Source organism: Pleurodeles waltl, chromosome 2_2 (assembly GCF_031143425.1).
Source record: "Pleurodeles waltl isolate 20211129_DDA chromosome 2_2, aPleWal1.hap1.20221129, whole genome shotgun sequence".
NCBI lineage: Eukaryota > Metazoa > Chordata > Amphibia > Caudata > Salamandridae > Pleurodeles > Pleurodeles waltl.
Window position 1 is genome coordinate 678497552 of NC_090439.1, and position 16755 is coordinate 678514306.

At 41.6% G+C, this 16755-nt stretch overlaps 1 protein-coding gene across 4 annotated transcripts in view; it reads left to right on the top strand.

Annotated features, from left to right (window-relative positions):
* Positions 1 to 16755, top strand: part of CHD7 (chromodomain helicase DNA binding protein 7) — a 552230-nt gene that overhangs the window by 406072 nt on the left and 129403 nt on the right. The gene's annotated exons all lie outside the window — the stretch shown is intronic.

The following is a 16755-nucleotide window of genomic DNA, read 5'->3' on the forward strand; positions in this document are numbered from 1 at the left end:
GGTTCATATTCTTACTAGGCTTCTCTACAAATAGCTTCATTGTGGCAAAGCCTCGTCGCTCTGTTCCTCAGCCTACCCCCAATTTGTGCCTTGCCCTTCCTTTGTATTGGTTAGTAAAAAAATTTTAATTTAACGTTATGTAATCACCCCTATTAGTTGACCATGCAACTATTTTTACCAGTTGGTTAGCAAAAGTATTGCACCCTGACCTTTGTTTTACACTTGCATGAGAGTAAGTAGTGAATAGTGACCCTTAGCTGATCATTTAATAATGTATTTTCTGCTATTGGCATTTGTCCTTTTTATTTTTTGTTGTGCATTAAGTGACAACAATAATTTGAATATTGCTACTTCTCTGGGTCCCTTTGCAAAGGGGTAAAGGAACACCGCATCAACATTCCAGCGCCTGAGAGTACAGACCCTAAAGTGGAATAATGTTGACTATTCCTTATTTGTGGTCTTTTTCACACTGGCATTTTACCAGCTTTGAGTAGGTGAGCTTCAGTATACCATCTTTACTTTTAAGTCCAGTTGGGCCCGTTAACAGATGGTACCAGTTTCATGGGGTTCACAATGAGAGGGTGTCTGTTTTTCTGTTTACTCGCTTGCAAAAAGCTTTCCTTAGTTTCTCTCAAGGTGCCCCCTCTGCTCTTTGTCAGCCTGTTGTAGAAACATTGTAGGTTATGTTGTCAAGTAAAGCAAGCTCAATATCCATGATCATGACATCTAGTTCAATTCTAGCCTGTGTCTGAATGGGTTATTAAATTCCATTCTAACTATTCTCCGTTCCTTGCTTGCTTTGCAGGGCGTCCCATAATATTTACAGGTTCATCTGTCTTGTCAAATTTGTCCGACATGAATTTCTCCCTGTCACATTATCAACCCAGATTACTTTTGGTCGAGATTGGTACATTTCACTTTCCATTCTAGCTGCCTAGTCAGATTTCCTGTGTCGGTGTCCTTTTCAGGTGTCTGCAGCATTTTTGTGGATATGGTTCCCATCGCTTTCCCATATAAACGGTAATCATTCCAGAATAATCAGTTTAGTTGTTCTGTTTGTAGTGTACTTAGTCTTGCCTCTTTAGAACATAGTGTTCTCCTATCATGTGACATTTTCAATACATTTATAAACAGTCTATTTTCATATAGGACCTGTGTGTGTTTGCTTGACCTTTTTAAAGAAGGCTTTCGAGGTTTGGCTTGTTTAATGACTTACGTATGCTTACTTTCTACTTCAACATTTTTCTACATCTGTTGACCCTTCTTGAAGTCCTGATATCTTGTGGCTGCATTTTATATTTTGGGATACTTATTTCAAAAAAAAATTTCCTCCTTCTGGGTAAGTCCTCTTACTCACATTAAGAAAGTGAAAAGTAATTTCTGTTACTTTGTGCTTCCAGGATGTTTATCAAGGGAATGCTTCCTGCTGGCTTACTTAAATAAAATAAAATATTTTTGAGCACAGAAGGATAGCTCCGTGTCCGCTGGTCATGCAGTTCGTGCAATAGCAGCATTACATAGTTTTCAGCGCTACAGGTTATGAAGACAGCTAAGCAACCATGAAGTTCTTTGGAAAGGCACTCACAGCTCCCCTCGCGACATCCAGTGGCATCATCAATCAAGAGATTTGACTTGAATCACTCGAAACTGAACAGCCAGTTACAAAAATGGAAAGCAACAGTAGATCCCAACTGTCCACTCATTTCACAAACCTGGACACATTACCATTTTTTAAGACTGTAATTGAGGAAACTGTCTACATCCACTTGCATTATCCAGCCAACAGAAGTCACATCCTACCTGACCACCAGTCCGGTTCCAGGTCACAGTCAACCACTTGAAAGACGAATATCCAACTCAAGTATCATTAGCTCTATTGCCCTCAGTGTACACCCTTGGTGTACTTAGAGAATCCTTTAGTTGAGCATGGCTGATAGTGTCAATCTCCTTTGCTAGCACCAAAAAATGACTGAGGTCATGCCTTTACGACAGGTAAAACTGAGCCTCAAACATTTACCTAGTAAAAACAAATTCCTTCTTTTTGGGCACAATAACTGACTAGCTTAAATGGTTATCTTCTTTGCAGCTGGGCAGATTTGTGAGTCGGCTTACTGTTTAACCATTACTTGAATTCACCCTTGATAACAGCCTTTCCCACGAAGACACATATTGCCAACAAAGATAGTATTATCTCAGCTTTCCCTTTTGTTGAAATTAGAGCCCTGCTTCTTTGATGGACATGTCAGAACCCCTGAATCCCTCCAACATGGATCAATCGGGATTTGTAGAGCGCGGCTCATCACCTACTCACCACATGAAGGTTTCCAGGCACTAGAATCCTGCTGAGATCAGTCAAAGAACTGGGTCCTGAGTCCCTTACTGAATTCTGTGAAACAGGATGCAGTTCAGTGATAGAGGGGAAAGGTCATTCCAGGGCTTTGCGGCTAGGTAGGAGAAGGAGCGTCCTCTGCAGAGGCTTCAACGGATGTGAGGAGTGTGAGCAAGGGTGAGGGAGGCGGAGCACAGGTGTCTGGAGGATTGGTGGTAGTTCAGGTGATGATTGATGTATGCAGGTCATTGGTTTTGGGAGGCCTTGTAGGAGTGTATCAGCATCTTGAATTGGCATCATTTATGGATGGGGAGCCGGTGGAGGTTCCGGAGGTAAGGCGTGATGGTCCATTTAGGGAGGGTAAGGATGAGTCTGGCAGATGATTCTGTATTGTCTGGAGTCTTTTCACGAGTTGAGTGGTGATTTCTGCTTAGAGGGTGTTGCTGTGGTCGAACCGGCTGGTGACTAGGGCTTGGGTAACGGTTTTCTCGTTGTTGATGGGGAGCCATCTGAAGATGGATAGCACCACTGTCTGCACTGGAGCCTCCAAAAACTGCTGTATATGCAGCTGCCAAATGTATTGAAAGGATGAACATTTTGACCACCATAAAAGATGATGGCCAGAGTGCTGAAAATGTTCAGCCCCCTCCCCCCAAGTCTCAGATCCATTGTTCTTTTGCTCACTGTGCCACCCTAGTTTGGACCCAGCCATATGCAAATCAGTCTTGACCCTGCTCCCCCTGGAAACAGTCCAGCCCGAACTGCCACACCATGTCCTCCCTGGACCGGAAACAAGCATCATGGGACCGATTTCAGGGTATCACCCCCTCATCAGCCAGGCTAGCTTCAATTCAGTGGCACAGTGAGCAAGTGACCCACATCTGGGTATACCCTAGCCCCTTAGGAAGACTTTAGCAACACAAAAGGATGATAGTGCTGACACTTTTCAAACCCTTAGCCCCTGATTTACATATGGCCGGGGTGTAGTGGCGAGCAAAAACATGATGGATTAAACCCAGATTTGTGACTGGAGTGATGGAAAGGGTTCAGCACTCCGTCCATCATTTAATTTTGTGATGTTGCTATGAACATTTTGACCCACTATAATGACCTACACTGGCTGCCTCTCCCCATCTTTATATTCATCATCTGCTGATTCGCTTAACAAAGCAAACCAAATAAGTGACCATCATACAAATGCGCTTGGACAGCCAGCATTACAAGAAGGTGTTTGTGACCAAGGGAGGCTACTGATCCTGGGTTATAAAAAGAAGGCAGGAATTGCAAACAATGAATGGCAGTAGCAATCAAGTACTTTTGCAAGACGTGGTTCTTCAGGTGTTTGCTGAATGGAAGGGAATTGGTTTCCTGGCAGAGATTTAGTAGTAAAGACTTCCTGATGGTGCTTTGTTAATGTATTGCACCCTATGTAGGTCTAACGATTTTATGAAAATATTTATAATATTGCTTTTTTCTTTCTGGTACTAGCCGTAAATTATGGATTGTGGAAAAACAAGATATACTAATACCAAACAAACTTTCTTCCATCCAAAAGAAATTAATCAGCATGATATGACCTTAGATGGAGCAGCTGTTTTGAATAAATGTCTGTAGTCTGACAAGCATCTTCATTTCACACTTAATCTATCAGACTCCAGCAACAGAAAGAGCTGGGTAATTTGGGTATTGTGAGTATCTAGAACCTGAGTGTCATTATTCACCCTGCAAATCTGAACTCTAGTCGACATTCGAATCTTCCATTCTGCACAAGACTGACTTTTTTGTTTTGGTTTCAGTATAGTGCATATTTGGTCCCAAGGGGAGACCAAGCAATTTTTAGGAACAGGTAAAACAAGTATTTAACATAGCACATTACAAATGTGAATATATATGTTCAATGGCATGTGTAGCTGCAGATACACATGCTATGCATTGCTCGGAGTGTTACAAGTTGTTTTTCTTAGAATAAGTCTTTTCGGGGTCACGGGATCGAGTGACTCCTCCTCTCGGTCATACTGCGCATGGGCATCAACGTTTTCTTTCCACTGTCTGGTTCAGACGTGTTTCCTCTCGCTCAGAGATTTCGATTCAGAAACCTTAGATAACTTTCTTTGACCGTTGGTATTGTTTTGATCCTGTTTCCACCCATAGTCAAACCGATAGTACCATCGAAAACCAAATTTTGCCCTTCGGGGTGCGTACGCCCAACTCAGGCCTAACACTTCGAAGCCTGATGGATCAAACTCCATTTCGATTTTGTCCAGGATGCCACGTAAAATTTCCATACCAAGACCAACACCTTGTATGTAATCTCTCTCTCGATCACCCAGAAGAGGATTGTGATCGTTTCGATCCAAGAAGACCCTGCGTGACTGGATAGCCTGGAGACTGGAAATTGCATCGAAGAATACCAAGTTTAACACCACCATGGAGGAAGAACAGGCGCAGACGGCAGTTTCCATCCGAGACACTAACTCCGATGAAGACTCGGAGGAAGATAGACTTGTCACTGCCTGTCAGCACGTGAGTACGACTGCCCCTACGCCCACTCCAAAAAAGTCCTCGAAGGCTTTGGTTGCACCACTGCCAGAGAGCCATGGTTCAACCCGCAAGAAACTACTCGTCGACCGACCTTCAGGTTCGGCGCCGAAAAAGTCCACACCTCCTTCGATACTGGAGTCGAGCAAGTGAACCAAAAGCTCAACTCCCGAGCCGACATTTTGACTCTTCAGAGTCGAAGCCTCGACGTCCTGCCTCTAAGCCGAAACAGCCGGCTGCATTTTTGTGCCCGAAAAAACTCCTCTTCGGAGCTGAAAAAGTCTTCTTATTCAGAAGAACAAGGACTTTCAAGCCATCTTAAGCAGAGCTCTAACTCATGACGAACAGTCCTCCAAATCATTGAAGCCATCTAAATATGTTTCTGAGGACACAGAGATTCAATCCATTCTGGAAATCATGGATGAGAGACTAGCAGAATAATTACTGCACCTACTCTACAGACTAAGAGAAAGTTGGCTTTTCAGGAACATTTAGATACTGCTCCACCAGCAGCAAAGATTTTCAAACGGAAGGGGAAGCCATTACCTATGCATACTTCTCCCCCTCATTCACCACAACTTTCTTTTTAGCCACCACCCACTAGCCTACCACCTTTGCCTTCACCAACACATTCACAAACATATTCTCATGGTGATATGGTTGATCCTTGGGATCTGTATGATCCAGATCCTATACCTGCTAATGACTCGGACATATATCCTTCCAAACCTTCCCCACCAGAAGACACTACTGCATACACGCAGGTTATTTCTCGGGCAGCAGCGTACCATGGGGTACTTATGCACAGTGAGCCTTTTGAAGAGGATTTCCTTTTTAATACCGTATCCTCCACGCACTCACGATACCAGTGCCTCCCAATGCTACCTGGCATGATAAAACATGCGGGTGAGATATTCAGTGAGCCGGTTAAAGCTAGGGTTTTAACACCCCGCATTGACAAAAAATATAAGCCTGCACCTACAGACTCTGCATACATTACCCACCAAGTACCTCCAGACTCTGTGGTTGTGAGTGCTTCTAGAAAAAGGGCCAATAGTCAGTCGTCCGGGGATGCCTCTCCCCTGACAGAGAGTAGGAAATTCGATGCTGCTGGCAAGAGGGTAGCTACACAAGCAGCTAATCAGTGGCGAATTTCGAACTCACAGGCCTTGTTATCAAGGTATGATAGAGCCCACTGGCACGAGATGCAGGAGCTGTTACAACACCTGCCAAAAAATAACCAAAAAAAAGAGCTCAATGAATTGAGGAGGGTCAGGCCATAAGTAATAACTAAATACGGTCTGCCCTGGATTCTGCAGATACAGCAGCTAGAAGCGTGAATACTGCGGTCACCATACGCAGACACACATGGCTATGTTCCTCTGGATTTCAGCCAGAAATAAAGCAGGCAGTATTAAATATGCCTTTTGATTTAAAAAAAAAAAAAAAACCACCTGTTTCGGCCTGAGGTTGACACCACAATAGAAAAACTCAGGAAGGACTCAGACACTGCTAAAGCAATGGGAGCCTTGTATACAACACATTACAGAGGCTCCTTTCATAGGCAGCAATTTAGGAGGATCCAAGCCACAATCTACAGAGGCTTCTACCTTCCATTCTAAACAAGGGCAACAACAGCAGTACCAAAGAGGGGGATTTAGAGGCTCTTATAGAGGCCAATACTTTAGAGCCAGAGGCAAATTCCAGGCCTCAAAACAAGTCACTACCCCATCAAAACAGTGACTTAAGCATGCACAACCCCACACATCTCCTGTGGGAGGCACACTGCAGCAATTCCACTCCCAATGGCAAAATATCACCACAGACCAATGGGTACTTTCAAATATCTGCAATGGTTATTGCCTAGAATTGATTTCTACTCCTCCAAACATTCCTCCACATTATCACAGGTTATCCCAAGAACACAATGTTCTATTACAAGTAGAAGTACAATCGTTACTTCTAAAAGAGGCAAAAGAATTGGTCCCAAAATCTCAACAAGGAACAGCGGTATACTCCCTGTACTGCCTCATTCCCAAAAAGGATGGCACTGTCAGACCCATTCTAGATCTCAGACCACTAAATCTATATATCCTGTCAAAACACTTTCACATGGTAATTCTGCAGGACGTCATTCCACTACTACAAAAACAAGATTACATGACTGCATTAGACCTCAAAGATGTGTATTTCCATATACCCATCCATCCAGCTCACAGAAAATACCTAAGATTTGTGATAGCAGGAAAACATTACCAATTCAAAGGTCTGCCATTCGGCATAACAGCTCCATGAGTATTCACAAAATGTCTAGCAGTAGTAGCAGCTTACCTAGGAAGACCACACATAAATGTCCTTCCTTATCTAGACGATTGGCTAATAAAATCAAGCAGTTGTATACAATGTCAACAACACACTCAATACACAATAGAGACCCTACATACACTAGGGTTCACTCTCAACTACCAAAAATCCCATCTTCAGCCAGCACAGGTACAACCTTACCTAGGTGCTATTCTCAATATGCAAAAAGCCTTAGCCTATCCAAATACACAAAGGATATAAGCTTTCCAAAATCTCATACCACAAATGCAGCCAAATCAACAATACACTGTAAGATTTATCATGAAACTATTGGGAATGATGGCATCCTGCGTAGCAATAGAACTGCATGCAAGACTAAACATGAGAACACTACAACAGTGCCTCTCACAACAATGGTCTCAAACACAGGGTCAATTGGAAGATCTAGTGTTGTTAGACCGCCAAACGCACAGGTCCCTTCAATGGTGGAATCTCAGCAATTTAATGAAGGGGCGGTCATTTCAAGACCCTGTGGCTCAGACCACAATAACAGATGCATCAATGATAGGTTGGGGAGCTCATCTCAACAACCTTACCATTCAAGGTGAATGGGATTCGAAACAGCTAAATTATCACATCAACCATTTAGAATTATTAGCTGTGTTCCTTGCCCTGAAAGCGTTTCAACCACTTTTCAAACAAGACTGTCTTGATAAAAACAGACAAAATGACGACCATGCATTACCTAAAGAAACAAGGCGGGACACATTCATCTCAACTGTCCCTTCTAGCCCAAACAATAAAGAAATGGGCAATTCACAATCACATTCATCTACTAGCAGAATACATCCCAGGAATACACAATCAGCTAGCGGATATCCTAAGCAGAACACACCAACAGATGCACAAATGGGAAATTCACTCTTAGGTACTTCATCAGTACACCAGAAAGTGGGGGACACCAGAAATAGACCTATTCACACAAGCAAAAACTCAAAATGCCAAAACTTCGCATCCAGACACCCCCACTCTCTGTCCAAGGGCAATGCTCTATGGATCACCTGGTCAGGGATATTTGCTTACACTTTTCCCCCTCTCCCACAACTTCCATTTCTGGTTGACAAACTAAGTCAGACCTCTCTCAAAATTATACTCATAGCACCAATGTGGGCACAACAACATTGTTATACAACACTCCTATTCCTGTCAGTAGTACCTCACTACAAACTTCCAAACAGACTCGATTTGTTAACACAAAACAAAGGACAAATCAGACATCCACAATCCAGTGCTCTCAGCTTAGCGATTTGGCTCCTGAAGTCATAGAATTTTGATACTTACAACTTCCATTAGCAGTTCTCAGACAAGCATGCAAGCCTACAACTAGGCAATGCTATGCTAACTAATGGAAAAATTTATTTATTACTGTCAATCTAAAAATACTGACCCACTTACAGCACCAATACAATATATTGTATGCTACCTGCTTCATTTACAGAAGTCAAATTTAGCTTTCTCAAATAACTGCCATATCAGCATATTTGCAAACTATACAACATACCTCACTCTTTATACCTCACTCAACATACCTCAGTTATTAAAGCCTTCATGGAAGGACTAAAACATATTATTCCACCTAGAACACCACCAGTTCCTGCTTGAAATCTAAATATTGTCCTCACAAGACTAATGGACCCACCTTTTGAACCCATGCATTCCTGTGAGATTCAGTTTTTAACCTGGAAAGTTGCTTTCCTAGCAGAGATTACTTCATTAAGAAGAGTTAGTGAAATACAAGCATTCACCCTTGAGGAACCTTTTTTCCAAGTACACAAACAGTCGTACCTAGAACTAATCCAAAACTTCTGACAAAGGTTGAGTCCCCTTTTCACATAAACCAAACGGTGGAATTGCCAGTCTTCTTCCCACAGCCAGTTTCAACCGCAGAAAGAGCCCTTCACACTCTTGACCCTAAAAGAGCTCTAATGTACTATGTGGATAGAACAAAAGAATTTAGGAAAACTAAACAACTTTTCGTTACCTTTCAACAACCACATAGAGGTAATCCTATCTCTAAACAAGGGTTAGCTAGGTGGATTGTTAAATGTATTCAAACATGTTACATTAAGGCAAAAAGACAACTGTTAGTCACACCTAAAGCACATTCCACTAGGAAACAAAGTGCATCTATGGCATTTTTAGGAAACATACCAATGGCAGATATATGCAAAGCTGCCACATGGTCGAACCCACATATATTTACTAAGCATTACTGTGTAGATGTATTTTCAAAGCAGTAGGCCAATGTCGGTCAAGCTGTCTTAAAAACATTATTTCAAACAACTCCAACTCCTACAGGCTAGCCACCTCAATTTATGGTGAGAACTGCATTGTAGTCAATGCATTGCATGTGTGTCTGCAGCTACACATGCCATCGAACGGAAAATGTCACTTACCCAATGCACATCTGTTCATGGCATGTAATGCTGCAGATTCACATGCACCCTCCCATCTCCCCGGAAGCCTGTAATCGTTACAGTTTTCTTATTTGTACATATGTATATACATTTACATTTGCATGGATATCTATTTTTACTTACTATTTTTTGTAGAACATTTGTATTCTTACACTCTACCACTCCTTCCTACACCCTTTTACGGGAAAACAATCTAACAATGGAGTCTATGCCCATGTGCACCATGACCGATAGGAGTCGTCACTCAATCCTGTGACTCCGAAAGGACTTCTTAGAAGAAAAACAACTTGTAACACTCCGAGCTCAACACTAGATGGCGGAAGCAATGCATAGCATGTGAATCTGCAGCACTACATGCCACGAACTGATATACACTGGGTAAGTGACATTTTCCATATATTGCATAAATATGACTTGTTAGTAAAGAGAGAGTTAAAGAAATACAACGTATACTCAATGATATGATGGGTTTAGCCATGTGGACTGTAATTCGTATAAAATGCAAAGGGTAGAACCGCATGGTTGCTCAACGATGTATATGGGTTTATTTATAGATCACAGCAAATATATTGGGGTACTAAGTTTCACATGGGGACTAATTGATACATAAGACACAGGTGTATTTGGCTAAATGGGCAGTTATGTGCCCCATCAGACGTTGGATCTGTTCAGAGGCAAAGCAATAAACTGAATTTGCTTATAAGCTGTCTCGTTTGAAATTGTTTTTAAGTGAATATTCCTTGACTAGTATAACTGTATATAGCACGTTTCTGTGAAATGATGACCTGAACTTCAATCAAACACAACCGATATTCAAAGTAGTCCGTATCTGGCTGCTGTTGAGCTGGCTTGTATGTTGTTGTTTTTTTTTTAACTTTACCCGGCGTTTGTAATCAAAAAGTATACCAGACACATTCTACCTTCATTCCTGTGTGTGGACTTACTAAGGAAGACGAGGTTTAAACATTAGTCCAGAGTAGGAGATCCTGCCCCCGCATAGGAAATGGGATATTGATGTATTTATTAAATAGATCTTAAGAAGGTGGTGCTTGTGGGACATTGTTGTGATATTTAGTAAGGAAACTATATTTTTTCACTCTGCATGTGAAAGTGGTCAGCTATCAACTTGAATGCTATCAAATGCACTTAATGGATTTGTTTTCTCATGGCAGCCGCATTCGCTGGCGTTGCAAAGTCCAACTCTATATTGGTAGCAGTACTTTGTGGTTCCACTGCAATCCAGTGATGTGGTGATTCCCATATGAGGCACCACTTGTGCCAGAGATGTCAGTTGCATAGATGAGCCAATTGTGATCCATCTTGCGCACCTTTGACTCCTACACATCTTCTCCTTCGATCCTTTAGCTGTCCCACCACCCTGGATTCCTATTTGTAGTATATTAAAATGGTCACCCTTCTGCTTTCTTTCCAGAGGACTAAAAGTATTAATGTGGATATTTTGAACACCTAAGATGGTACTCTTGTATTGTTTGTTTAGCATGGCAGGGAAGCTCATCTGATTTCCTGGATACTCCTTTTACAGTCATTTCAGGCATTGTCCCTTGTTTGTTCTACATGGCATAGTGAAAGCACAGGAGGCAGGGGCCACCAGCTGCCAGATCACTGAAATCTCCTCTTTCAAGGGTAGCTGTAGGGTCAATCTGTGTACCTGCACATTTATTTATGGTCTGAGTGCATACTTTTTTTATTTTAGGGCCTGTTTGTTGGAGCCTTCTCCAGCTCATTCTAAGGGACGCCTTTCCCCCCATCTTCTCACTAGATCCCACTAGTCTTTCATCTACTGCCTCCCTCACTTATGGCTAGTGGTGTCTTATATCCACCACTTGCCTCAGAGCAAAGAAGACATAGGTGTGGTCCTTCTTCCGACTCTGAGCCTCTGCACACCCTACCCTGAGGATTATTCCTGGTTATGTTTATCCATCACTCAAGGGCCATCCTACCCCGGCCAGTCTGTTAGCATGAGAGCTTCCCCTCTTGTTTCCTGGTTCATCTGTGATCCTACTCCAGCTGTGTTGGACAGATCCTCTAGGGGTACAGGTCAACAGTCTCCAGCTAGTGATGTAGTCTTCAAAACACACACCACCTCCCAAACAGCCCCCACCCATCTCACTTGTGTCTCAATGTCCATTATAGGTTCTTTGCCCGAGTCATAGAACTGCGTGCATCTCAGGCCCTCTGGTTTACCTCCACAGTAAATATCCAGTTGTTAGTAGTTGACCACAGGCACAGATGTGCGGTTGTCCTTTCACTCATAAAAGGCTATGCTTGGGTTCCCAACTAGTATTTTTTTTTTAGTTTTTTTTTTTAATGCATGGTGGGGAGCACAACTCGTCCTGCATAGTTCGTACAATGCCCTTACCATACTGCACTCAAATTGAGCTACATCCACTGACCTTCCTTTTTAAGCCCCTTACAACGGCTCCATTTCACAGCTTTCATGTCAACAGTATGCTTTAACATTTATCCAGTTCTTCGCGTGGCCTGGTCTGGGCTGCTCGTAAGACGGTAGTGTTGGACAGGCTAGGCCCTTCTTTCGACAGTGGTCAGAGAGCTTCAGATTAAGTTTCTGCTTCCATCTTGCGCCAGGCTTCATGTCAGCTATTCTTTTTAGAGTATCCAGCCCCCTAAAGACCTGCTCTTAGTGCCCTTAACTGTCTTGAAGTCAAACATGTACGAATCTGGGTGAGTAATTTTATCTACCATCTGTGTTTCTTGGAACCTCTCAATTTCATTTGAGCGTAGAGTTTCAAGAAGCTGGCCTCATCCAGCTCCTTATTTAACTCTGGAATGTTCCAAGTCATACAATTTAATTCAGTTATAGGAATAGTTGCCAAGCTAAGGGCAAACGTTATTAAAGCTGGACAAATGAGTGGCTTAAACAAATCAGCCCTCCAACCGTAAAGTAAATTAAAACATTAAACCTTGGTATCAAGCAGCTCAATACTTTCCATAGATATTCAGTTTTCAGAAAAAATATTTGGCATAGTAGGTTGTGAGCAATCTTTGTGTACTTTAGCAATGTTTTGCTATTAAATATTTTACATTAATGACCGCTAGGGTTTGCAAATCAAGGCAGTCAAATGACAAGTGGTCAGGCACGGAAGAATAATAGACCTCAAATCCTGAGCTGGTTTTCGATATCACTAGTACTGTATTGGCACGTAGGTCTTTCTGCTATTTTGTAGCACAATGAACATTATTTTTTTCATGTACGATATCTAAATTTGTTGTAACAATGCTGTCTGCCATTTCTATTGCAAACCCTGCTCTTCTAGCTATCAGGACCTCAACCATATATTGTTTTAAACTAGAATTGGCCGAACTCTACATAACTTTAAGAATAACTCTTGTGGGGTGGAGGGGGTGCATAATGTCCTCTTTGTTTTCTATGGGATCCTGCTCTCGCGCTTTACATTTTCCTCTGATTATGTTGCTTTTAAGGAGGATATTCTTAATTCGTATTCCTTCTGAATCACTTGATCAGAAGTGAAGTGCAGAATTTTGATTGGAATCCATTTACTTCCTGCAGGACAAAAAAACTCCAAATTGAGGCAAAACGTGATTGGGTACCAACACTGTTGTACTTTATATAGAGAGAGAGAGAGAATACTTGTTTTTTATTAACGTTTAGGTCTCTCTTCAGTTACATCCAAGTAGTACAGTATTTAATATGCTCATTTGCATCATAATTACCCCACCTTAAATTTATGAGATTTACTGGATGCATGGTTGCTTACCATCCTCTTTAAATCCATATATATATATATATATATATATATATATATATATATATAATCCTTAAATGTACAGGAACCCCAGACAGTTTATCAGCGGCCATAATTGTATCATCAGCAGAATCTGAAATTGGTAGGTTTTCGTAAATCAGTGGCTTATAAACGCAAGCCGCTTATTTTATTTTTAGACTGATTGGAGTCCGCAGTACTCACAATGATGCAGAAGTAATGTGCACACATTTCTTAAAGCAAGCTCAAAGTAAATTCCAGTAATCTGGTATAAACTTAACAAGCTTCACAACCAAAATAAATAAAATGTGTTGTAAGTATATTTGAGAATAGCGATGTTTTAATTGGAGAGTGAAAACTAAAATGGACCTTTTTCCTGTCCTTCATACTTCACCTAATGTTGTTTGGCATCATACTCTTCACAGGCACCAATGTTTTCTAGTCATCAATGTCTTCCTTACTCCCTTCATCCAATGAACTGATAACAAATTTAGTTTGAATTCAGTCCCCAACACTTACAACCACTTGATATCGATTGGGGCACATTATTCTATCTGCTTTACAGCTGTGCTTTCACACAATGATCTCAAACGTGCTGACACAGGTGTAATCGAGCAGGAGTGTTAGGTGTGTCAGACTGATGTAACAATCTATTTTTTTATGTAAAGTTTCAATATTTTCAAACTTAATGTTTGATTTCGGGTGAGCATATACACCATTACATAAATTATGATTTGCATGTACTCTGCAAACATCTTGCATCAAGCTTTCTTCATGAACAGACATCCTTTGCATTTGTTTACGCAGACATGTACAATAGTCCGACTTTAGTGAAATGAAAGACGCACATGGTTCAGACAGCCATGTTTGGGGCATAAACAACAATCTCAGTTCGCTTCCATTCTTGGATTGCCACAGTGTTGTTCCCAGTTTGGAAACCAGTCTAACATTTGGTTTAAGATATTGGCCAACTGCGTAAGCTTGAAGCTGTGCTGTGACTGCAGTTGCAGGGCATGGTTTGAAAGGTTACATCTGAAGCTAAAAATGACAGCTGATGTATTGAGCAAGTCTTTTGTCAACATATGGAAGTTACAGTTGCAAGCATTGGATGCTGCCGGACTGTTTTTTGTAACAAATTGTTAACATTATTGACATTTTGGAAACTTAAATGGGGCAAGTTCATTGAGCAGAGTTGGAGGACAGGAGTGACAATTGGATACCGTGCATCAGCAGAAATACAAGCTGCACAAATGTAAATTTACTAAGTTGCTGAGATCTGACAGGTGGGTGAGAATCAGTGTCCACTTTAGGAAGGGGCTAGTTATGGGACAGAGTGCCGGCTTCCAAGCCCCTGTTGTTACAATAAGTCCCCACATTACCACTGAAATTCCATTAATCCTCTGATACATGATAATGGGGGTGGGGGAGCAGGGGAGCCAATGGATTTAAGGAAAGGGGTGGGCAGTCGAGTTGTTTTGCAAGAAACAATTCTTTTTAGTACATATTTTTGTACCTGTAAAACATTATTTTCATACGTGCAAAATTGCAACCAATCCTTTACAAGTGGAAGGTCTTCCAAATCATTTCTACACAGCAGACTTTGAGATTTACATCTGCCAACCACGTGTTCCTTTAAAGAGGTATAACAGTCATTGGCTTTAGTGAGTGAGTGGAATGGATGGTAGGATCAATATGTCCTGGATAAATTATTTCAGAAGTCATTTATTTCAGGGGCCAGTCTCGGATGTTACAAATAAGTCATGATTAGGCAGTATTAAGTGACAACGAAAATAAACAGAATGATCACTCCAGGGAAGTGAGCGCAACTACTTAAGCACGGGGCCAGGGGTTAACAAGCATTGGCAAAGCCACTAGGTTTCACTTATGCAAGAGCTATTTGCTTTGCCAATGTCTTTTAGCCATGTTGAAGAGCTGCGTGGCTGCTGTGCGGAATGGCTAAAAGTTGCCGTAACGCAGTCAGTTCTGACAGCATCAGTATTTTTTTTATTTTATTTTTTTTAATGCCATGTAGGGAGGGATGGGTAACATGGACAGTGGACTGGAAGAGGCAACGGAGACAACAACAGCGAGGGAACATGCATATGGACAACAAAGAAGCGACACTGATAGCTGATGGGAAGAAAGAATCAGCACAGACAATGGGAGAGTGGTTGGTGGGAAAGAAGAAGCAATAAGGACAATCAGTACTTTCCATTCTCCACATAAAAAAAAAGGAAATGAAACTAGCAGGCGCTGGCTGAGCAGTTGGGAGCCAGCAAACAAGAGTGACAATGAACTCAAGAGAATAGTAAGCAGTGGGCGGGCTCGAAGCCCCTTGCAATACACTAAATCTCTTGTAGGCATCAGCACATGCGCACTGTCTTAGCCGAGACCTAAAAAATGACATACCAAATACATACAGTGATCATTCACCAAGTGTTTGGAATAAATATTTGTTAAGTTATAACTAAATATTATCTTTGTCTAACACTGCCATTTCACTACAATATGGTTGTTTTCTTTTGTCAGGCTTCCCCACTTTCAGTGAGGTGTCACCATAGTTCTTGTACTGCTTAGAATCCTGTGATCTATTTCCTCGCTGCTGCTTCACTTGGCGGTGGGGTACAGTATGATCCCTGAATGTGTGTAAGCCCCGACGTTTTGTGTCTTTTTAAAGAACACTCATGAAATATTCTAGTACTTTCCACACTCATGAAATATTCCAGTGCTATCCTAGTGTGCCAATGCAGTCCTGACCCTCCCCATGAGAGTTGCAGGTTCTCACACGTAGTCAATATTAATGTTTTTTTTTTTTTTTACAAAATGGTGGCACAATTGTGTAATTTGCTCCAGTCACGGTGACGTTGCAGAGTTGTTCAACATTTTTTAAACTTTCACTGATTTGGGTTTCAGACAGATATCTGCCCTAAATATATATTTATGTAAAAAAGTAACATTGTTCTCAAACCTCAGCTTGTCCACTTAAATGCACACTTTGCTATTTGGTGGAAATGTTTTATTTTGGGGAAAAAACAAGTTATGTTTCTTTAACAGCTGCATACACATGTACTACTGCCACATGACGACTTCTCCTTGCATGCCCCTATAACGTTATCTCATGCCGTGGATGCACACATACTGCTAATAATGGATTTTGTTGCCTTGAAAAACAAACTGTGCGTGGTTGGTTGACCAAAGGTGGACTTCTGGCCAGATAAACCGCTATGGAGTGTTTTGTGCTGTAAGTTTGTCTGCACCCATGCAATGCTGAGATTTAGACCCTCAGACTAATGGAAGAAAAAGAGGAGAGGTAGCTCCGTGCCCTAATGAGCAACTACTCCCT